This window comes from Lithobates pipiens, unplaced genomic scaffold (genome assembly GCF_037356315.1).
Source record: "Lithobates pipiens isolate NorthernLeopardFrog02 unplaced genomic scaffold, aLitPip1_a1.2 Scaffold_18, whole genome shotgun sequence".
NCBI classification, from domain to species: Eukaryota; Metazoa; Chordata; class Amphibia; order Anura; family Ranidae; genus Lithobates; species Lithobates pipiens.
This window is the reverse complement of record NW_027507758.1, coordinates 577,086,503-577,111,765: the sequence shown is the minus strand read 5'-3', so window position 1 is coordinate 577,111,765 and position 25,263 is coordinate 577,086,503. Positions and strand designations below refer to the sequence as shown.

General features: G+C 46.5%; 1 protein-coding gene across 2 annotated transcripts in view; it reads right to left on the bottom strand.

Moving 5' to 3' along the window:
* LOC143989074 (cytochrome P450 2C5-like) overlaps positions 1-17,916 on the bottom strand; it is a 54,615-nt gene extending 36,699 nt beyond the window's left edge. Inside the window, exon 1 of one of the 2 annotated variants that reach the window (XM_077489085.1) lies at positions 17,762-17,916. The gene's annotated coding sequence lies outside the window, so the exon portion shown is untranslated. Of the gene's footprint in view, positions 1-5,214; positions 5,339-17,761 lie in introns of those variants that run through there. The other variant, XM_077489086.1, reaches the window with a different exon arrangement.
* Positions 17,917-25,263: the final 7,347 nt, after the last annotated feature.

The window sequence follows — 25,263 nt, the reverse complement described above, 5'->3', positions numbered from 1 at the left end:
GTATTTCGTGTCCGAAATTCTATTTCAATTCGTACGAAATACGAATTGTCGTTAGGTTCGTTAACTTGTACGAACGTTCTTTACAATGAATTTCAAGGAAAAAATATATACCTCATTATGACAATATGTCCAAATTTCGTTACTACGGAAACAACATGTGACTTGGTTGACCAATCAGTGGTTTTCTTCTGCTGCTGAGGCCTACAGGGCAGGCCCGATCATGTGACTTCCCTTTGTGGGTTAGTTGTAGTGGAGCAGATCACACGATTATTTGTCTGTGCATCTGAGCGAATATCTTTGCAATCCTTAGTTTTTCATTGTTCATTTTAGTTTGTATCTGTATATCATCTGTTAGTGTTTAGTTTCTGGTTTTATTCGTTTTTTTGGTTAGTTTTGAGAGATTTTTTTTTTTTTTTTTTTCATTTCTTGTTACATTTAGTTAATATTTTGTTATTTTCTGTTGGTATAATTTTTTTTTTTGTACATTTGGTGATTTTGGTGTTAGTTTGCTGCAATCAAAATCATATATATTTTTTGTCTACATTTTTCTAACTTTTAAAGGAAAAATGAGCAGCAAACAAGGTCAAAAAAGCAGTAAGAGTGCTGCTGGGAGAGGGAGAGCTATGATCTGTGTACATGAGCAGCAGGTCGGACGTTCTGTCTCTGCGCCCTCTGAGCTCAGCTCACCTCCCATAAAGCTGAGGCGAATGGGAGTGAAGACTGCTGGTGGTAAAGAGCCTGGCAAACAGCAGACATTTGCACATCGCCAGCTGTTCCAGGATTTACCTCCTAGAACCAGCAGCACAATTCATAGCAAAAGTGGCGCTACCAACTCTGCCACTGCTGCTGGTAGCATGCTGCCCATTGGTACCTTTTATGGAAGAGGGCAGACCAAAGGGATTCCCAGTTCATATACATTTGTGCAGCCAAAGTTGGAGATCCTGGCAATGCAGCAGGAAACATGTCAGGAGGCCGAGGCTCATGATGATGTCCCCACCACCATTGCTGCCAGTGCCATCACCATTAGCACTACAGGGAGCTTGGCAGTGGTCAGCAAGGAGACAGAGTTTACTGCTTCTAATGATCACTGTTCCCTTGGCAATGTGAAAGAGGTGGAAGCAGGCTTTCCTGACATTGTTGTAGACAAATTTAATTTCCAGCCCTCTACCCATGTTGGCACCACCGACAGCCCAGAAAGTATCTCCCCTCAGTCCCCACTACTTTTTTCTCCTGAAAAGACCCCTGCCCAAGTGCTTTCTAAGCCTCCAGCATCAGAATGGGCCAATGCAACCATTAGACCTCAATCCATCACAGAACCCAAAATACCTGGGATGTTCAGGTCTCTTCCGCCTGCTCCTGCCGAACCTCAGAAAGAGAGTGTGACCACTGCAGTGGAAGGAATTCCATCAGGCAGTGTCCGAGGTGGTGGCTGCCGTTCCAGCATTTGGCAGCATTTTAAAAGAATTGGTGTCGGTCAGAAGGCCAAATGCAATCACTGTGGCAGGGAGCTCAGCTGGGGCTGAGACATAGGGCATCTCAGTAATAGTGGCATGAACCAGCACATGCGTGTGCACCACCATGCAGTGCTGTTAGGGGAGAAAAGTATTATGGCCACTCCTCCATACACCAAAAGGGGAACCAGTAGTGGTACCGCCATAGCCACCATGAGTGCCAGCACCACCAGCCAGTATAAGGCAGAAATGCTGTTACCATCCTGCATCCAATCCATACCAGCCAGGCCACCCTGGAAGATTTTGGTGGCTTTCAGAGTAAGGGTATATCTCGGGCGCAGGTGCATAAAATAACACGCCTGATTGGCAAGCTTATTGCAGTTGGAGGAGCACCTTTCAACATGGTGGAAGGTGAGCCCTTCAAGCAATTGACGCAGGCTCTTGCACCACAGTACCGTGTGCCATCACGTAAGACCTTCAGCCAAACTGTGGTGCCAGCCTTATACAGGTCTTGTGTCAGGGTGCTCAAGGAGGAGATTGGAAGGGCAGGTGGACAGGCAGTGCACCTGACCACTGACCTGTGGAGTGCGTGTAGTGCCCAGCATGCCTTCCTGTCCCTGACGCACATTGGTGGCAGGCCAAGGTGTCCCATGATGTAGTTCAAACATCTGGATCCTCGTCAGAAGTTGACAAACATGGGCACCGTTCCTTCCTCCTGCACGCTGAGGTGCTTGATGAAAAGCACACAGCGCGAAACATCCTGCAGAAAATGTTGTTGCAGTGGTTTGGACAGGCAGACAGCAACTACAGGATTGGCTATGTTGTCACTGATGGAGGCAGCAACATGGTCAAGGCTGTAAGGGATGGCAGCTTTGTGGGTGTGCGCTGCTCAGCCCACCTTCTCCACCAGGTGGTTACTGACAGTTTTCGGTTGGTGGAGACCATTTCTGGCAGCGATGGAAGGCTGTCCAAAGTGGTGGACTCTTGTCGGAAGATAGCTGGCCACTTCCATTGGAGTGTGGGGGACAGCCACCTCCTCAGGGTGGAACAGAGGAAGGCAGGCCTTCCAGAACACTGCCTAAAACAGGATGTGGGGACTAGGTGGAATTCAACCCTAGCAATGCTGGAACGCATCCTTGAGCAGCAGAAGGCTCTCCATGTCATGGCCTGTGATCATAACATTGGCATAGAGAGACCTTTAGGCAGGGAGGACTGGGCCATAATTAGGCAGATTGTGGCAGTCCTCAAACCTTTCCTCTCTGTCACAGAACACCTAAGCCACCATGATGCCAGCATTGGTCATGTGCTCCCACTCTTCAACCACCTTCAGAGCAAATTGGAGCGGTTCAAGTCGGCAGAGGAACCTTTGCCTGGTGGTGGCCCTCAACCTGATGTGTTGGCTCTGCTAAACACATTTCTGATGGAGTCGGGCAGGTGCACGCAGGAGTTGACCGCCTCTTGCCCAGAACTGATGCTGGCTGCCATGTGTGACCCTCGCATCAAGGGGAAAATGGCTGTGCAGTGTAGTGCTCTGACAACATGGCGGGACAGACTAATCGACAGCGTGCATCAGAGGGAAAGGCAGATGGTAAGGCTGGGAGAAGAGGAGGAAGAAGATATTGAAGACCCCCTCTCCCATGCATCATCTAGTGAAGTGAGCAGAGCTCCTGCCAGCGGAGCATCTTCTGTCTTGGCTGAGGCACTTGATACCCTAATGGGAACCTCCAGCATAGTGCACCCCAAGAAACCCATATCAGCAAAGGAGGTTGTCATGTCCTATTTGTCAGCCCAACCAGTGCACCCCACCACAGATCCAATGTTTTTTTGGCAGGAGAAGATCGAGGAGTGGCCTGCCCTCGCAGATATTGCCAAGGAGCTACTGTCCTGCCCTCCGACAAGTGTCCAGAGTGAGCGGGTGTTTTCTGTGATGGGAAACATCTTGTCACCCCAAAGATCCCAGTTGTCCCCCCCAGCTAATGGAGCAGTTAGCATTTTTGAAAATCTATTTGCCAAAGCTGGGGTACCCCTCCCTCACTCTGAATATTTCTTGAACTGACTGTCTGCAGCAGAGATGGCCATTTGGTCTTAGTAGTTGGTCCCTGTCCCTCCACACAATCCCTCCCCTCGCTTTTCATCTACCCCTATTTGCTTGTGACATCATCTGGGATGGACGAGAAGAGAGGAGGTGCCACCAGGAAGGAGCGGAGAGAGAACTTATTACACACGCTTCCTGCGCTACTCTGCATGCTGGCTGGTAAACGCTGTGCCCTGATGTTCCCCAATGTGCCCTGATGTTCCCAAATGTGCCCCAATGTGCCCTGATGTGCCCCAATGTGCCCTGATGTTCCCCAATGTGTCCCAATGTGCTCCAATATTCCCTGATGTGCCCCAATGTGCCCCAATATGCCTTGATGTGCCCCGATGTGCCCCAATGTGCTCCAATGTGCCCTGCTGTGCCCCAATGTATCCTGATGTGCTCCAATGTGTCCTGATGTGCCCCCACCATTCTTCTCATTTACACATATGACTGCTAGAACAGATAAAAAGACATTTAGGGAAATTGATCAAAATTGGAGCGAACAGAATCTGGATCTGGGGTGATCTATCGAAACTGGAGCAGGCGAAAACTGGACCAGCGGTGCATGGCAACCAATCAGCTTCTCTTCAGTTCATTCCCTTAAGATTTGAAAATGAAAGAGAGAAGCGGATTGCCTGCCATGCACCGCTGGTCCAGTTTTCGCCTGCTCCAGTTTCGATAGATCACCCCACACTGTTTGGGGTCACCGGGGATGTGCGGAAAGCACATGCTTGGTAACACCAAACAATTTCCAGTGACCCCGTACAGTGCGGGGGATCAAAACTGGAGCAGCTGTTCATGGCAGCCATGTGCTCATTATGAGGGGCTCCCACCATCCCTGTGCTGTGCTGACTTCCTCCTGGGGCTGTACCCCTGTTGTGCTCAGTATGTCAGAACAGCACAGGAATGGTGGAAACCCCTCATAATGAGCACAGCAGAGGTACAGACCCAGGAGGAAGTCAGCACAGCACAGGGATGGTGGGAGCCCCTCATAATAAGCATAATGACTGAGTCGTCGATGCCACAACAACTGATCCGAAATTCGTAAACAAAAGTTCGTATTGCGTACAAAATTCGGACGCATGGCAATTCGTATTTCGGATCCTCCCGAACGTACGAATTTAGGGAAATTCGTACGAATTTGAGATTTGTACGGAACGAAACGCACATGTCTAACTGTTATACAAGCTGTACACTCACTACTTTACATTGTAGGAAAGTGTAAACTGTCACATGAAAAGATGGAATACCTTTTTACAAAAATGTGAGGGGTGTACTCACTTTTGTGAGATACTGTATGTTCAGGGCAACCACAATCCACATTCCAAAAGGGTCCTGATTTGCTCCTGAACCGGTGAATAGAAATGCACTGGCCCCCATGCTGGGAACCACGGCCGCACATATGTGAACCCGTCCTTACAAAGCTGAGCAGTTTTTTTTGTTATATCTATCGGGGCCCCTTGACTGCATGGGCTGTATTCTAGAAAAGGGGAACCTCACCTTCATCTGTGTGCTGTAGATGAGCTCCTAATACTACTTTGTACAGGGGCGAGTCTATATCACTTTTAATACGGGAAAGTATCTTGCTCACTCTAGAAACTGCAACGTAGCATTGCATGCTGTTATTAAATCTATGATCTACAGTATGATCTACAATTTGCGTAGTAGTGTATGTTGTGTACTCACGTCTCTGTCAGCCTATTCATCTAAACGACCTTCCTCTTTTCTTTTTTTTCCCTACAATCATTCAAGGTTTTCTAGATATCCGGCACTTCCGGCATGTTTGCTGGATTCAGCAGCTGTTCTCCCCCTCCCTCCTCCCACGTCATTGTAGTGTGTGCCCTGCTCAGTCTTCTGTCTGCACACAACTCTCATCAATTTCTTTTCCCATCTATCGCTTCTGATTGATTAGTTGACAAGCTATTCGATTGGAGGAAATTATAGTGGAAACATGGACTTTATAGGCACACGTGTATATTAAGTAAAAAATTTAAAGTTTTTCTTAGAATAAAGTTAAAACTATTATATACAAACACATTAAAAACATATGATTGAGTGACTTCAAGGACTCTCATAACACTAATTTATATATATATATATATATATATATATATATATATATATATATATATATATTGTAAGGGATCTTCCCGGGGTAGGGTGTGTTTGGACACAGTTCACAGCAGACTTGGAATTTGATAAAGCAGATCTTGGCGTTTATTCGTGGTACAAACAGTCCAGCAAACAAAATATACAGCAACACCGTGCTTTCTAAGTACAACAAAAATAAAAGTCCTAGCCCGGCTGGGCGCTTACTAACAGGTTCTGCTCACCTATCTGACACTTACAAACACAGCGTCTTTCGCCTGGATATCGCAGGGTGAGTTTTAGCTCCAGCAGTGGCTGTGCTTGCAGCTTCCTTCAACACACAGATTGTTCATTCCCTGGCTGAGAAGCAATCACCTGCAGACCCTGCAGAGCCTTTAGCTTCCCAGGCTAATTAGGATCCAAGCTCACCTGATCCCAAACCCAGAACTGGATCGGGGGATGTGGAATGACAGGTCCCTCTACCAAACCTACCTGCCATTCCATATAAACCCAGGCCCGGCAAAATTAAATAACAACTCAGCAGCATATCGCTGCTGAGAAACTGATCCATCCTGGATTTACCATCTCACACTGTGTAGCAACCTAGGTGAGATGTACACCCCCTCGATCACTTCTCCAGTGACATGTCTACAATATATATATATATATATATATATATATATATATATATATTTATGGTGTGGAGCCCTCTGACCGATACGGATAAGGATGACAAACAAGGTTAACATACACTCGCTTACTTGAAATGGACCTGAAAGTGTGCCCTGGTCTGACGTACGGTATACCAAAATAAGGGGGCATACCTTAGATAGAAAGTGGGTGATAAATGAAATGAATATGAATGGAGTGAAATGAGTACTCTCATGAGGAGTATGATGCTTGAGAAATGCCCTGAAAAAGGGGATGGGTGGGTGGGTATCGCGCACCGGAACCGACGAGGAAGATAGGCGAACGGGCTGGTTATATACTCCACCGGGCTCCTCCCATAATTTCAGGCCACCATACTGGCCTTTCTATTTATGGTGTGGAGCCCTCTGACCGATACGGATAAGGATGACAAACAAGGTTAACATACACTCGCTTACTTGAAATGGACCTGAAAGTGTGCCCTGGTCTGACGTACGGTATACCAAAATAAGGGGGCAAAAACATTCAGGTAGGGGTTGCATTTTATTGATCCAAGTTTGTTACTGGGTGAGCTCGACAAAGGCCTGGGTCATCTCCGCTTGCGGATTGGGTATGTAGCGGGCGAAACAGGTGGACCTCCATCTGCCCAACTTCTTGATAATGTGAGTAGGACAGAGGTGAAGGATACCCGGAAGTATCCTGACACGTTCCACCGGGCAGCGTTCAGAGGTTTAGTGAGAAATGGCAGAAGAGGACTAATTCCTGGTTGATCAGCCAAAAGGGTCAACAGGCGCGTGAGAATGGCGACCGGGTACCAGCGGTTGTTGGACTTATAGAAGTGTATGTCCGAACCCGAGCCAAGCTGCTGCGTCTTGGAGACTGCTAAGTGTAAGACGAAATGGTCTTCGTATCGGACCAGGTAGTGCTCGCACAGCATGCGTGCTGTGAGGCTACAACAAGTAAACTCGCTTGGCCGTAAGAAGCCGTAAAAGGCCAGGTGTATGGCTGCTTGTAAATGACACTAATGTGGAGACCGAAAAGGTGAAGTGGCCAGGATATCTGACATATTTCTAAACGTCCCCTGTGATAGGCAGTCGTTTTGGCGCCGGCCATCGGCTGGCGCTTCTGGATACCGCGCATAACAGCCCGAACGGCGTGGTAAGAAAATAGGAAGGGTACGGTAGGGTCCTGGAGGGACGTGAAATGTTGTACACCGGTCAGGTATAGCCGGATCGTATTAAAGGATAACGCCAACTGCGAGTGGCAGCAGGAAATGAAGGCTATGACTTGCTTGACACGGGACGTCTCTGTACCGTGATACGTGATGAAGTTGGTTAAAGGCCCTCCAGGCTGATTGATAGGCCTTGAGGGTATTGCGGGAAAGGGAGTGATCAAATGAGTTGGGTAGCCGCTAGGAGGTGAGGGGCTAATCCAGGGTCAGTTGAGACCAGTCCGGGATAGCTGCTGATGTTGGTCCGGCTCCGGGTACCTGAACGAAAACGAGACAAGGTTAAAAAGCGGGAGAGGGCGTCCGCTGCCTGATTGAATTTACCGGGGATAAAGGAAGAATGGATGTTGAACTGAAACAACAACAAGAGCTGGACCAGTCGACGTAGGAAGGACATAACCAACAGAGAGGACGCCTTGGCGCAGCCAGGAATTGCCAGTAACTGGGGAGGCCAGGGAGCTGCGAGCCAGAGGTGGCCAAAAAAACAGCCGCAAGCCCGTGGAGGCCGCTGCGTTGGTCATCACCTGGGGAGAAAGGGAAGACACGGAGGGAATGAACAGGAAGACGTCATTCCCAGACGATAGGAATTCCTCCCGCATAGCCAGGACTGCTATTGCCGCGGGAACCCGGCTGAGGACTTGCTCTGGATCCTGTGAGAGGGACAGTAAAACCAATAAGTGTGACACAAAGGCGCGACCCTGAGGGATGATGCGCATAGCGAACTCAACATGCCGTGTAGGGACTGTAGGTGTCTTTTGGACGACTAGACTGGAGAATATGCGAGGATATAATATGCCCCTAAAGATGGCAGTTGTGATGGCGAGCGTCTGCCGTTGGCTATGGGCTGATGCCTCTGGATGCCCCGAGGTGGGGATCTTGCTGTATGGGCCGTAACGACAGATGGCTCTCCGTGCACTGTAAGGATAAGAAATGTTGAACGCTGGCTAGAAATAGCCTGGGCGTGCTACAGGAAGAAGTCAGTTGCGTGTGACTACATGATCCTGGTGCGGGACGGAAGCTGAACTCAACTGTCCTAAGGAAGAGACGGATAGACAGACAACAGTGAATGGTTTGTAAGAAAGCCACGGGAGACGAGAGGCCAATTAAGTGCTGCTGAAAATGACGTGTAGCCAGTTTGTGTGCCACTGAGAACGTGCTTGCCAATGAATGATTGCAAGAAGTTATGCTAAGTCATGAGCCTTGGCGTGACTAAAGTTGTGTTTAAACATGTGCTTGCGACAATTGCCCGGGAGTTTGTCACTGGAGATGTATACGTAGTGACTGTGAGCCATTCGTGTTACCGCATGTGCACTGCGAAGACTACAGGAGTTGTGCTTGAATGCATGTTTGGATGCGTGCTTGCGATGATTGCAAGATGTTACCCAGGATGCGTGCTTGTCATGACTGCAAGATGTTATGCTAGGATGCGTGCCTGCAACTAATGCAAGGAGTTGTGCCAGGACTCGTGCCTGCAACGACTGCAAGGAATTATGGTAGGCTTCATGGGTAGCCAGGCCGGAAAAGACAGAAGTCCATCCGGTCCAACCAAATCAAAATAAATAAGGTATCACACAACCCGACACCCAATTCTACGCCCGCAGCTGATCCAGAGGAAGGCAAAAAACCCCCAACAGAGCATAGGCCAATTTGCTACAGCTGGGGAAAATTCCTTCCTGACCCCTCGAGAGGCAATCGGATTTTTCCCTGGATCAACTACACCTATAAATATAAGTACCCCGTAATACAACGTACATTTAGGAAGGTATCCAGGTCTTCCCTAAAGCAATCTATTGAGCAAGCCAGAAGTGCCTGCCAGCAATGATTGCAACAAGTTGTGCCTGGACACCTGCTTGCAACGATTGCAAGAGGTCTATGCTCAAATGCGTGCTTGCCATGATTGCAAGAGAACTATGCTCGAATGCGTGCTTGTAATGAGTGCAAGAGGTCTATGCTCGAATGCGTGCTTGCAATGATCGCCAGAGGTCTATGCTCGAATGCCTGCATGCAACGATTGCAAGAGGTCTATGCTTGAATGCATGCTTGTAATGAGTGTAAGAGGTCTAAGCTCGAATGCGTGATTGTAATGACCGCGAGAGGTCTATGCTCGAATGCGTGCTTGCAGCGATTGCAAGAGGTCTATGCCCGAATGCGTGCTTGTAATGAATGCAAAAAGGTTTATGCTCGAATGCGTGCTTGCAACGATTGCAAGAGGTCTATGCTCGAATGCGTGCTTGTAATGACCGCGAGAGGTCTATGCTCGAATGCGTGCTTGCAGCGATTGCAAGAGGTCTATGCTCGAATGCGTGCTTGTAATGAATGCAAAAGGTCTATGCTCGACTGCGTGCTTGCAACGATTGCAAGAGGTCTATGCTCGAATGCGTGCTTGTAATGACCGCGAGAGGTCTATGCTCGAATGCGTGCTTGCAGCGATTGCAAGAGGTCTATGCTCGAATGCGTGCTTGTAATGACCGCGAAAGGTCTATGCTCGAATGCGTACTTGCAGCGATTGCAAGAGGTCTATGCCCGAATGCGTGCTTGCAACGATTGCAAGAGGTCTATGCTCGAATGCGTGCTTGCAGCGATTGCAAGAGGTCTATGCTCGAATGCGTGCTTGTAATGACCGCGAAAGGTCTATGCTCGAATGCGTACTTGCAGCGATTGCAAGAGGTCTATGCCCGAATGCGTGCTTGCAACGATTGCAAGAGGTCTATGCTCGAATGCGTGCTAGTAATAAGTGCAAGAGATCTATGCTCGAATGCGTGCTTGTAATGATTGCGAGAAGTCTATGTCTGGATGCGTGCTTGCAACGATTGCAAGAAGTCTACGCTTGGATGTGTGTTTGCAACGATTGCAAGAAGTCTGCGCTTGTATGTGGAGAAAACAGCGAGACACGCCTAAACGAAGCTGTGTTTCCCTTTTGAAGGCAATCTATAATGAAATGAGGCCGAGGAGCAAGGCCCCCCGGCAGGCATCCAAACATTGAAGAATCAACTGGACCCAAGCCGGGAAGCGGTATGTGACAGTGAAATGAGAGAACCTGCCATGACAGAGATCCGGATCGCCATGCCACAACTTGCGACCGAGCACGAAACGGATTCTGGAGCATGTACTGAAATGAGGCCATTCCTGGGGCACGCCGAGACGAATTTGGTACACCGATGTGACTATTCGTACCGGAACGTGATAGGTGAAATGAAATGAAAAACCCATGACAAAGACAAGAATCAGGGGACGAGCCCTTGAACCAAACAGATGAATCCTGTCTTTGGAGCATGTACTGAAATGAGGCGTAGCAGCTGGGCACACCGGAACGAATCGGTGCATAAGGAATGCGACAGGATTCGAATTGGTGCGTAATAAGTGACAGAAATGATATGCCATGACAGAGACAAGATTCAACGACTGGACTGATGGTTACAACAAAGAATCCGTCTCTGGAGCATGTACTGAAATGAGGCGTAGCAGCTGGGCACACCGGGACGAATCGGAGCATAAATAAACGCAACAGGATTCGAATCGGAGCGTAATAAGTGACAGAAATGATATCCCATGACAGAGACAAGATTCAACGACTGGACTGATGGTAGCAATAAAGAACCCGTCTCTGGAGCATGTACTGAAATGAGGCGTAGCAGCTGGGCACACCAGAACGAATCGGTGCATAAAAATGCGACAGGATTTGAATTGGAGTGTAATAAGTGACAGAAATGATGTCCCATGACAGAGACAGGATTCAACGACTGGACTGTAGGTTACAAAGAATCCATCTCTGGAGCATGTACCGAAATGAGGCGTAGCCGCTGGGCACACCAGGACGAATCGGTGCATAGAGGAATGCAACAGGATTCGAATTGGAGCGTAATAAGTGACAGAAATGGTATGCCATGACAGAGACGAGAATCAGGGACCGTGCGTGAACCTGCGAGTGATTCAGTCTCTGGAGCATGTACAGAAATGAGGCCGAACCCTGGGGCACTTCAAAGCGAATCGGTGCACCAGAGGTGCGACAAGATTCGCGCCGGAGCGCGACTAGTGACAGAAATGATTTGAAACGGTAGAAATGACTGGGAGTGAAATGATTTGACATGAGATAAAATAAGATACATAACATGACTGCATGAATGAAGAGACATATATTCGAACTGGAGCAGACAAAGCGAAACGTGTGGACTGCTTGCCTTGTCGTAACAAGCAGTCGGCTGTGAGTCGAATGATTCGACCGATACTAATAGAAATGCTCGGGCAGACGAATGGTTTCGAATGCCGTACCTGCGAATGAATCGCCTGACGTGGCGTAATCGAACGTGTCGAAAAGTGACAACGACTACATCGAAAATAGAAAATAGTGACATGCGTACGAGGGCCACAGAAAACATTCGATTTAAAAGAAGCGAGCGGGTCGAGAGTACAGGGAATGTTGATGGTACATCGAAAAACATAATTGAAAAGGGGATGCCGAAGCCAAACCTGCGACAGCCGGCCCAACGTGAAACGACAAATTCGATGGGTACGACGACACTCCGACGGCGAAACCCACGGACGCTGATGTACGGGAAGACGAGTTGTCAAGACGGGAACGAATAACGCGGGAACTCACGAACAGGCTCACTGCATCTGGTCTGGATAGTCGGCCCTTGATGTCTGACGTATCAGATATCGCGCACCGGAACCGACGAGGAAGATAGGCGAACGGGCTGGTTATATACTCCACCGGGCTCCTCCCATAATTTCAGGCCACCATACTGGCCTTTCTATATATATATATATATACCATATGTAACAAACACAAAGGTTTGAAGTGCGTACAATGATATAAATCCAATGGTTGTTTGGATACGTGAAGAGTCGTGTTCGAAGGTCGCTCAGAAAATCGTTCTACATGTTTCGTGCATTGATGTGCTTCTTCAGGAGCTTACGTATATAATAGACATGTAGGAAAGTATTATAAGAATACAGCAAAATATCCAGAAAAAACATGTTCATATATAAATTAAAAAAAAACTATAGTCACTTTATAATCATGTTTTTTCTGGATATTTAGATGTATTCTTATAATAACTTTTCTACACGCTCCAAAACCTTTGTGTTTGTTACATGTGGGATACAGTAAAACCTTGGTTTGAGAGTGTTTTGCAAGACCAACAAAATATTTAAATACATTTTGACTTGATATACAAGCGATGTCTTGATATACAAGTAGTGACATGTCACAACTGAGTATAAAAGAGAAGAGAGGCGCCTGTAAGTGTAGCAGTATGATTACATTTAATGAAGGTACAACATTTAGCAACTCACGTGGTTGGTGATTAAAACAGGCACATCTAAGTATGCAGGCTTCTGGAGTAAAGATGTCCACATAGACCATGCTCCTGACCGCCATTGACGTTGTCCCTTTCACACTGCGCTCCACGAGCGGTTCAAGCCTTGCTTTCAGACCTCTCTACTGCAGGGTAGTCTTCCTGGTCTCGATTGCAGACAGCTTTATCCCGGATGCCTGCATTCTTAGATGTGCCTCTTTTTAATCATCAACCACGTGAGTTGCTAAATGTTGTACCTTCATTAAATGTAACCATATTCCTACACTTAGAGGCGCCTCTCTTCTCTTTTATACTCTGTAGCTACTGCTGGATTTTGCTTCTAATCCCCTTGTGGAGGCTTCCATTTGTGCATGGACCTTTTATAGAGCGTCACGGAGCTGCAGCCGCAGGCTGTGAGCGCAGGACGGCATGACAGATGCTTTGGATGCACTGTCGCCGTTTTTAGGAAATAAGGTCCCGCCGCTTTAAGAGTGCGGCGGGCGGGGCGGTGAGCGGAGCCAAAAGTTAGGAATCACGAGGCAGAGAGGAAGACAGGGTCAGTGTAGAGCGGAGGAGGAAGCGATTCCCACCCACCCTCCCCTTTTTTGTGACGGGTTTTGGGCAAAGGTTGGTTTTGGATTGGCAGTGTCCTGGGGGGTAGTTGAGAAGGTTAAGCGGTACAGGTGGAGAATAGGTGGTACCCATCCATGGTGATGGGGGTGGTTGGATTGGTACTTCACGGTTACATGGGGTTAACCGGAAGAGTAAAAACGGGTAGGTCACTGCATTGGTTGGTATAGCCTCCGAGACAGGTCAAGAGGTTAAAAGGTAATGTGCAGTGACCAGTATATTTTTTTTTTTTGGTTAAATTAATCAAGGCCTGTTGGCCCTTTACTCCAAACTCAGTCTGGTCTGGTTAATGGGGGAGTTGGGTTTGGAGAGTTGGGATATATGGAGACGGTTAAATCATTATGCAGAAGTAGGTCAGACAATACAGAGGTCAAGTTACACAACCTGGTCACATTGCTATAATCTTTTTATATGGTCTATAAACTGAAGGACCTATGAATAAATGGTTGTAGAACAAATCATTTGAGTTTCCATTATTTCTTATGGGGAAATTTGCTTTGACATACAGGTGCTTTGAATTTTTTACCTAATACACACATGTGCCTATAAAGTCCATGTTTCTACTCGAATTTCTTCCAAACAATATCGGGACATTTGCACACTGTTACTTGTGTATCCACAGTATCACCCTCCGATAATACACGTAGTTCACGCTTTTTTGTTAAGCTATTTCATTGATATGCCACAAATCAGGAACTGGATTTTGATCGATAGGTAATATATGATCAATATTGATCGCATCCCAGTTTCTACCATTCAATTTCATAATCTGTGCCATCAAAATATGATGGTATTCAGGAACAAAGTATCTCAGTGCTGAGGATTCATGCCAAATGATTGATCATTTGTTGTCCTTTCCTGTAATTAATTGTGATCTAATTAATTAGATAATAAAAAATGAAACATGGAGGGTCACCACTAGGCCTCATGGACACTGGCACTCCTTGGGTTTTCTAAACTTTTAGCCCTTGTATACACGGTCGGAGAATCTGTCGGAATGAGTCTTATCGGACCGTGTCGTCTGATAATCCGACTGTGTGTGGTATGCATCGGACTGATTCCGTCCAAATCTCCGTCCGACCCAATTTTCCAACATGTTGGAAATATTTCCTGACCAACTGGGCCGGTCGGACGTAATCCGATCATGTGTAGAGAATTTTCATCGGACCAAGTGCCACGCATGCTCAGATCAAATTCCTACATCAAAGCTATTGGCTACTAGCCTGAATGTAGTCCCATCGTAACGAAATTACGTCATCCCGTTCTGAAAGATCGGATTTTTCGCCAACTTGGCCCGACCGTGTGTATGCAACAGTTTCGGACACAATCCGTCGGACTAAATCCGACGGGCAAAATCTGATGGATTTGGTTGGCAAAATCTCCGACCGTGTGTACGTGGGCTTAGGCCTCCCAGATGAGGTACATTTATGGTACATTTGCAGTGCAAATATTTAGGGCCTGTTCACATCATTTGTGCTGTGGTGTGTTTGCGATCGCATTCCTAACACATGGCAACCAAAAAGTGATTGTTTCCCTATAAATACAGTTCACACCAGCGTGTTGCTTTACATTCACCCAGTGTTGAAAAAAGTGTGGCATACACTACTTGCGTTTAGATGTTCCTGTATAGGATTCAATGTATTTCTTTGATGCGCATGTGTTTTTGTGCAATTCATAGTAAAACGCAAAGGTGTGAACTAGATCTTATGGCTCATTTAGGGTATATTCACACCACACTGCATGCATTTACGCATGGGCTTTGTGTTGCATTTTTTTAATGTGTTGATGTCCATTTTACATGCGCCTGCATTTGTTAAAATTAACTTTATTTAACCAATTCCTAAGACCCCTTTCACACTAAGTCACCCCAGGCGTCAGCAGTAAAGCGGGGCTTTTTAGCGGCGCTATTCGCCCGATATTGGGGGGGGGGGGGCGGTTTTAAATTACATTGTTGCCCCATTGTTTTCTTCTGGAAAGAAGCTGCTGGCAGGACTTTTTGTGACTGAATGGTGGCTATAGTGTGGCTTAGCTGTTCCCCGGAGGATGCCATGGACGTCCGTCTGAAACCATGCTCCTCATGCGCCTATTGGTGGTGCGCATCTGGCACAGTCTGTGAACATGGTAAAGGGCCAATCACAGCGACCCTTTACCATGTGATCAGTATAAATGGAATTTCCGGTTATTGGCAGTACTTTCCTCACGTGCTGTCACAGCATGAGATGAGGAGAGCCTGTAACTGCCAATCCTGACAGGGGACATGCACACAGATAATTAGGGCACGGATCATCAGTGTAGCTCCATCAGTGCCAATCAGTGCCTTCAATGCTGCCCATCAATGCCACATATCAGTGCCAATAAGTGCAGCCTCATCAGTGTCTCCTCATCAGTGCCAGTTAGTGCTCCATATCAGTGCAGCCTCATCAGTACCACCCATATTAGTGCCAATCAGTGTCCCATTTGAGTGCTGCCTCATCAGTGCCACCTATCAGTGCCAATCAGTGTCCCATATCAGTGTCGCCTCATCAGTGCCACCTATCAGTGCCAGTGTCCCATTTGAGAGCTGCCTCATCAGTGCCAACTATCAGTGCCAATCACTGTTCCATATCAGTGCCACCTCATCAGTGGCACCTATCAGTGCCTATTATTGTTCCATATCAGTGTCGCCTCATCAATGCCACCCATTAGTGCCAGTGTCCCATATCAGTGCCGCCTCATCAGTACCACCTATCAGTGCCAATTAGTGTCCCATTTCATTGCTGCCTCGTCAGTGCCACCTATCAGTGCTAAACAGTGTCCCATATCAGTGCCACCTATCAGTGCCCATAAGTGTCCCATATCAGTGCTGCCTCATCAGTGCCACCTATCAGTGCCAATCAGTGTCCCATATGACTACAGCCTCATCAGTGCCGCCTGACAGTACAGCCTATCGGTGCACATCAGTGAAGGAGAAAAATTACTTATTTGCAAAATGTTATTACATAAACTGATGTTGGACAAAAAGGCCTGGCTTGCAATCGCCACTCTAATTCATCCCAAAGGTGTTCTTTCGGGTTGTGGTCAGGACTCTGTTCAGGCCAGTCAAGTTCCTCCACCCCAAACTCGCTCATCCATGTCTAAATGGACCTTGCTTTGTGTACTGGTCCAAATCACTTGGTGGAGAGGGGATTATGGTGTGGGGGTTGCTTTTCAGGGTTGGGCTTGGCCCCTTAGTTCCAGTGAAGGGAACTCTTAAGGCGTCAGCATACCAAGACATTTTGGGCAATTTCATGGTCCCAACTTTGTGGGAACAGTTTGGGGATGACCCCTTCCTGTTCCAACATGACTGCACACCAGTGCACAAAGCAAGGTCCATAAAGACATGGATGAGTGAGTTTAGGGGGAGGAACTTGACTGTCCTGACCTCAACCCAATAGAACACCATTGAGATAAATAAGAGCGGAGACTCCGAGCCAGGCCTTCTTGTCCAACATCAGTGCCTGACCTCACAAATTTGCTTCTGGAAGAATGGTCAAACATTCCCATAGACACACTCCTAAACCTTGTGGACAGCCTTTCCAGATGAGTTGAAGCTGTTATAGCTGCAAAGGGCAAGCCAACTCAATATTGAACCCTATAGACTAGAACCGGGATGCCATTAAAGTTCATGTGCATGTAAAGGCAGGTGTCCCAATACTTTTGATATATAATGTATTTGCGTGTGCATGTGTAAAATACTGACTAGTAATACAGATTTTTGTATTTTTTCTGTACTGATATTTATGCACCTGTGTGTACAGTCCCATTGAAACCAATGGACTGCATTAAAATCATTAAAAACAGTCCTGAATGCCTAAAAACATTGGAGTTTTTGGCATCCATGTGCAAGGGTCCTTAGGGACGGTTCACACCTGTGTGCTGTGTTTTTGGAGCATTGCGTTTTTAGGTGTGTTTTACATGTGTTTTATGTGCACTACTATAGGACTCTATAGAATGGGCATTTCGATGAAAGTAAATCAAAGTTGTCAAAAATGCAGAATGCAGGAGTTGTATTTTAGCTCACCGCATCTAAAACACACGTAAAAAAACACGTAAAAAAAACAAAAGCCATTTGACAGAAATAAGCATTTAATCTTTGCAATGTAGACACAGCCTCAATGTAAGGGAGGGGAGAAAAAACAGCAGATCAGTAATTATTCACAAATGTCCTCTATCTCTGCAAACCTGCTCATTTTGGATCTGCCTTGACCTGCATAGATCCGTTCATTCATCCCTATTGGTTGTTGTAAAATCATAGAGTGAACACATAAAAAACATAAAAAATAAAGTCTACCTCTAAATAAAATGAGTGTTGTTAGAGTCTTACCTTAATGCTACCGGTGAGACACACTTCAACCTCCAAGTAACCCACAATATACGTCCTCAAAGACTCCACTTCAATGTATGTGAAGTGATAAGGAAATATGTGCATAACCCGTAGTAGAGCAAAAGGACACATTCTCAGCAGGAAAGTCCAAAGTTACAACCAATGAGAAACCTATACAGCATAAATGCTGCTGAATTGTCACTAGGTCACATGCCACCCCCATGAAGACTTCTATTGGTAGTTCTGACACACATTGAGTGGGCATGGTTCACTGTGCTTACTATCGGTAAACTGTCTGGAGCCGTGCATGAACATAGGAAGTGGCTAAAAGATGCTGGAGGAGACCAGTAGCACTGAGATGCAAATAATGCCTTGTACACACGATCAAACGATCCGGTGGAAAAGTCTGGCGGACTCAAGTCCGCCAGACAATCCCCCTGTGTGTGGGCTCCGGCGGACTTTTTTTACCCAAAAATGCCTCGGTCAAACGGCCACCTTCTCCACCACTCCTTCTGTGACTGACCGAAGTCTCAGCAACACGTTGTCCAGGACCAGGACTTTTAAAATGAACGGACTTTTCCCCCCTGGAGAAAAGTCCGCTCATTTTGAGCGCGTCATCAGGTAGTCGGGGCCAGAGAAGGAGGCGTCGCTGGCCCCATCACCTGGTATGGACTTAAAGGGGAATCCCTACGCCGAAAAATGGACAGAAATGGAAATGGACAGAGAAGCGGCGTGCAGCGACTTATATAGGGACATCATCCGTGATGTCCCTATATAAGTCGCCGCACGCTGCGTCCCTGTCATTGTGACCGGAGTGAGCGACGAGGCAACATCTCCAGAAGAGAAGAAAAGAAGAACAGAAGAGAAGAACAGAAGGACAGAAGACTGGGCCACCGCTTGTAAAAGAGCTAGAAGAAGGCGTGGTGGCCCGGCGAGAAGAACCGAAGAGGGGGGACAAGACCGCCGAAGAGCGGGACAAGACCTCCGAAGTCAGAAGAAGAGGGCGACGGCGATGAAGAAGAAAGCCGGGCTCCTCCGCTAGTAGTCCGGCGAGAAGACCCCCCGGAGCTGTGCAATAAACTATTTTAACCCTTGTGTGTTGTGTTTTTTTTTTTCACAGGTGAATGGGTAGGGGTACATTGTACCCCATACTTATACACAAAGGGTGGGGGGCCGGTATCCGGGCCCCCTTATTAAAGGGGGCTCCCGGATTCCGATAAGCCCCCCGCCCGCAGACCCCGACAACCAAAGGCCAGGGTTGTCGGGAAGAGGCCCTTGTCCTCATAAACATGGGGACAAAGTGCTTTGGGGTGGGGGGCCGCGCAGCCCCCCTTCCCCAAGGCACCACCCCATGTTGAGGGCACGCGGCCTGGTACGGCTCAGGAGGGGGAGCCGCTCGCTCGTCCCCATCCCCTTTCCTGGCCGGCCGGGTAGCGTGCTCGGATAAGGGTCTGATATGGACCTGGGGGGGGGGACCCCCACGCCGATTTTTTGTAGGGGTTCCCCTTTAAGTTCAAAACCAGGTGACAGTTTCAGCATCGCTGGCCCCGGCTACCTGGAGACGTGCTCAAAATGAGCGGACTTTCCTCCGCGTGTGTGGGCGAGTCCGTTCATTTCAAAAGTACGGCGGATAGTCCAGCCGTATTAGTCCGCTAAAAAAGTGCCGTGTGTGGGCAAGTAGCTCGTTCGAAAAGTCCAACGGACAGTCAAGCGGAAAGTCCGTCAGACTAAGTCCGCCGGATAGTCTGCTACGTGTGTACGCGGCATAAGGATGAAAAAAATTTAAAATGGGTTAGTCGGTTAGTTGAGAAATGCCCCCTTACACTGGTGGGTGATGGAGACTTGTTCCAATTCAAAGATGATCATGCAAGAAATGACGTATTGCATTGGCAGTCTATAAAAAGTGCTCTCTTATGGTGGTGGTCGGTGGAGAAGTGCTCCATTATGATGGTGATCCTTCAAAAAATATCCAGATACATTAGTGTTCAGCAGAGATGCAGTTGGTGCTTAATACCCCCTTAAATCAGTCAGTGGAGAAATACCTATTTTCATTGGTGGTGAGTACAGAAATGCCACTTACATTAGTGGGCAATGGAGTCTTGCCAAAATATAAGTGCTTACCCAAGAAATTACCCCTTATGTTTGAGAATTAGTAAAAAAGTGCCCCCTTATGCTGGTAGTTGGTAAAAAAAAAAGTGCGCCCTTACGCTGGTAGTCAGTTGAGAAATTCTTCCTTGCATTGGTTGTCAGTGGTGAAATGTCCCTTTACAATGGTGGTCTGCAGACCCCTTTACTATACATTGGTAATAAGTGGAGAAATGCCCCTTACATTGATGGTCAATGAAAACTGACCCCAATTATTATTATTATTATTATTATTATTGTACACGATTTATATAGGGCCAACAGTTTATGCAGCGCTTTACAATGTATAGGGGGGACAACACAATTACAGTACAATACAAAAGGTACAGGAGGGCCCCGCTTGTAGAGCTTACATTCTAAAGGGAGGGGTGGTGGAAATCACCCCAATACAGGTGATCACTCAAAAAATGACCCCTTACATTGGAAGTCAGTAAAAGGTGTTCTTTTATGCTGGTGGTCAATGCAGAAATGCCCCTTTACATTGGTGGTCAGTGGAGAAATATCTGAAATATCTATTTAAACTGGTGGTCAACAGAAACTTGCCCCAATACATAGGTGATCACTTAAGAAATGACACTCTACATTGGTAGTCAATATAAAAGTGCTCCCTTAAGTTGTTGGGTAGTGGAAAAATATGGATGAAGCAAAAAGTAACTAATGCCACGTACACACAATTGGAATTTCGGCCAGCAAAAGACAGATGAGAGCTTTTCATCAGAAAATGCGTCCGTATGTATGCTCTATCGGAATTTAGCTGACCGAATTCCCGCCAGCAAAAATCTGAGAGCATGTTCTCAATTTTTCAGACGGAATAACTTTCTCGGAAATTCCGATCATGTGTATGCAATTCCCATGTGCAAAAGCTTACGCATGCTCAGATTCAACTACGAGATGGAAGCTATTGGCTACTGGGTATTGAACTTACTTTTTCTAGTCCCGTCATATGTGTTGTACGTCTTCTTGATGGTCGGAATTTGGTGTGACCATGTGTATGCAAGACAGCTTGAGCGAAATCCCGTCAGAATTACCATCAGAGCTTTTTCCGACTAAAATTCCGATCGTGTGTATGTGGCATAAGATTTGCAAGAATGTATGTATACATTTTTTCATTTGGAGTTTTAGGGTGTTTGCATAAAAAGATACTATATTGTAACGTCACATTATGTGCCCAAGACCTGCACTTTTGTGGGTCTGTTCAGTGCAGGTCTGCACAAGGACACATAGACGACAATTGTTTTCTATGTGTACCATTCACACCACAAGGGATCTGTGAGATGTGGAAAAAGAGTCATGTCTGCATTTCTCTTTACTATACCGGAGCTCACATTAAGAGTTTTATGGTCACAGCATAAGCTTTCTTTTAATAACATCAATATTGTAATAACAATTCAAACAGAATTTATATTTAACAATCCAGTATAAACTTACGTGAATAATCTCCTTTCATGTTATGAGTTCTGCCTATCTGCTGGCTGTTTCTTTCCACAACTTCCTGGATTCCCAGCATGCTTTGCAGCTTCCTCTTCATTCCTAAGGACTATATATCTTATGGTACCTTGCTGCCTACAATTAGGGATTCCTGTACCGACTTGGCCTCCTGAAACTCCTCCTCTGTGCACCTCTGTAGTTCAGAAGGAAGGTGAACTGACAGAATGCCGCTACCCATCAGAAAATGTAACAGAAGTGACATCCTGAGCAAACAATTCTTACTGCGCATGCACCATGCATTCCAACATGGCTGCTATGCGTTCTAATAGGTTTCCTAATCTGACAGAACACAAAGGCAGCAGCAGACATCTTCTAACATGGATGGATGGGGTGTCATAGCCAATGGGCAAGGGTTTCTTCAAGCCCCTTGGCCCGCTGGAAGAGCCTGTTTAATGGGTGGAGTCATGTGATCGGGGTTATGTGCCACCTGGACGGCTGTCTGGGTGGACGTGTGTTATGTCACCCTGGGCTGCTAGGCCGAAAGACTAAGGCCTATCCCGGGACACAACTGGCTGCTGGGCTGCCTGAGGCCTATCCAGGAGCTGGAGAATCAGCGTAGGGTTGGGACTGCAGGATTGGAGTGTAGTGAACCAGTTGTGGTGAAGGTAGAGGGGAAGCTGTCACCACTAAGGGACCATTCACCTTGTTACCGTAGACTACCGTAAGTAAGCTGAAGCAAGTACCAGAGCAGTCTTCTCACCAGCCAGGGACAGCAAAGAAGTGGGAAAGCATCAGCAGGTGCCAAGCCAGGAACCTAGCTGGATAGCGGGGGTGACGCTTGAGGAGTATATAGCAGGATGGCTGTGGAAGAGCTCAGAGGATCCAGTGGTGACTGGGATCTGGAAGTCTAGTGAGAGCCTAGGACAGTGATGGCGAACCTTGGCACCCCAGATGTTTTGGAACTACATTTCCCATGATGCTCTAGCACTCTGCAGTGTAGTGAAGCATCATGGGAAATGTAGTTCCAAAACATCTGGGGTGCCAAGGTTCGCCATCACTGGCCTAGGAGCTCAGTGAGTGAAGATCCACAGTGGGATACTGTGAGATAAGTAAAAGGACTGTTCCATTTTACCAAGAGTTATGGATAGCTACCATTAGTGACTGTTACAAGATTAGTTGCCATAGGAGACAGCGGTCCTACCTATACAGAAGTGTTATCCGACTTTCAGGCCTTCAAGTCTCGGAGTCTGCCAATTACCATTGCATCTACTCAAGGGTGTCCTGGCCCTAACCCTCTCTCCCCCAGTTCTGTTAAGAGACATCAAATATCTTATTTGCAATAAAAAAGTGACTGGCACCCATCATTCTTCTTGCTTCACACCCACCATGCCTGATAACCCACTCTACAAGGGAGGATGTCAGCTCTCCCTAATGCTTGAGGTCACCATTAGCCTTCTTGGGCCCCGAGACCTTGTTACATCTTTGTGGACTGCAGAGCACCTCCTCCTTGTGTCATCGGATGAAGGGAGAAGAATTGTTCTGTATTCCTAACACACTTCCTGTCCTAGACCCCCTCTCAATTAAACCAACCTCACATATAGTTGACCTCACCTGGCAGAGGTTTGCAGCCAGCAGTATTGGAGCCAGCAGTATTGGAGCATGTATCAGGGACGACACACCATTTGAATACAAATTCCTTGTTTCACTTCCCCTACATACCTCTTCTATGTAAGAGGGATGGCAGGTATAAGTGTAATAATAACCCTTTTGCATTATTTATTCTCCACCTTCTGCTTCATTTAGCAGCGTTTTAGATGATCGTCTCATTTATTATTCCCTTTTTACAGTTGTTTGATTCCCAACCTTATATATGTGTGTATTTTCTCTATCATCCCTGGGAAAATGGCCACCGTTATAAGGAAACACTTCGGGAAAATGGCATACGTATTAGTTTGAATAGGAAGACACTGAGAAAATGGCAACCACTATGTTATTCAATGGTGACTTCAACAAAATGGCCGTGCAGACTATTTAGGACACTTTCTGTGCTACCCTGTATCCCCTGATGAAGTCACACGACCCGTGAAGATACGCATCAGGATTGGCTGACAGGCACACAGGAGTGATGCGGGAGACAAGCTAGGCGCTTGTGGATGTTACACTGTGTCTCATCTTGCTCAATGTGAGTGTAATTTATGTTGATTTTAATAATACATTTTACAATATGTACTACACTATTGAGCATTCCCCTTCTTCCCTCTGCATCCCGCTCGGGGTGAGTGTGAAAGCCTAGTATAGAGGAGCCACCATCCACCACCAAGTACTGATCTTTGGATTAATGGGAGGAGGACCCTTAAAAGAGCATATAGAAGCCACCAGCTATCCATGCAAAGACCTACAGAGGATATTGGAATTATAGATTTTTCCCATGCTGTTACCTTACAGCAGTAAGGTGAGAGGCCACTTCTCATAGAGGTGTCACTGCATGGAATGAATAGACACCTGTTATTTACAGTATTTATTGGCGTATAAGACGCACCGGCATATACCACGCACCCCAAGTCTAGGAGGGAATTTTAAGGAAAAAAACTTTTAGGAGGGAAGTTTAAGGAAAAAAAAAACCTTACATTTAAATGCCCATCAATGCAGCCTTATCATTGTCCATCTGCAGCCTTGTCCACCATTGCAGCCTTGTCAGTCAGCCTTGTCCACCATTGCAGCCTTGTCAGTTTTATTTCTTTTTAAAAATGCCACAGCCGAGATACAGAGCCAGATGTCCTGTGTATCTCGGTGGTGTGCGGTAGTTCTCGGCGGCCTCCGGCCACCTTTGGCTCTTCTCGGCAGCTTTCGGCTGCCTTCGGCCATTCTCTGCAGCTTTTGGCCGCCGAGAACGGCCGAAGATGGGCAAAAGCCACCGAGAACGGCCGAAGATGAGCAAAAGCCGGCGAGAACGGCCGAAGGCGGGCGAAAGCCGCCAAGAAGAGCCGAAGGCGGCTGAAAGCCGCCCAGAGGCTTATAATTGCGGGGGATCGGGGTATAACATGCATCCGCGATTTTCCCCTGTTTTTAAGGGGAAAAAAGTGCGTGTTATATGCCGATAAATACGGTACTTCATAGTCCGCACGGTTAAGATTAGTTAGAGACATTAATTTCCCACTATATTATTGAGATGTTGATGTTTATGAGCACTGATTGATTGATCACTCATTACTTGCCATGCAAGTTCTTAATTCGCCTTGGCTATCATTCATCACAGTTGCAGTTTGAAGGCTTTCTTTATTTGCATGTTGTGTTTCTACTGCCATCTTGTGCACAGTTCGAGTAGTGCCTTTTATTTTACAACCTGTAGCATATAGGTTACACTACAGTCTGAAAACAGCGCAGCGCTATTCATACACATACACATATACACACGGATAAGTGTACGTTTTACTTACTGTATAGATCTGAAGGATTTACAAATCCTTTACAGTGCTCCAGTTTAATTCAACTTTTATTTAGAAAAAGTTTATTTTGAAAACCTATGCAGTCTTCTTGGGTACTGCCTTCTTCTCACGTCTTTTTCAACATCATTTTTATACAAGTAAGTCCTTTAACTATTACAGTATATAATTAGGTGACTATTGTGATTAATTGTTTATTTGTTTTATTTCCCTATATATATAGCGCTTTATTTGTGCATGCTATTCTACTGCCCCACACAACATATTTTGTCTGCATTATATGATCCACCATCCTCGTGTAACACTCCTGTGATGATACGTAAGTTGACACATGAGATACAGCATGCTGTATGGATTTTCTGACATATGTTAGGTATTGATTATTGTAACTTTTTCTTTTATATCAGCCATTTTCTTTGCTGCCAAGTTTATTAATCGGTCCAGAGGAAGCGATTATGTGAAACTGTCAGGAAAGGGTCCATCCAC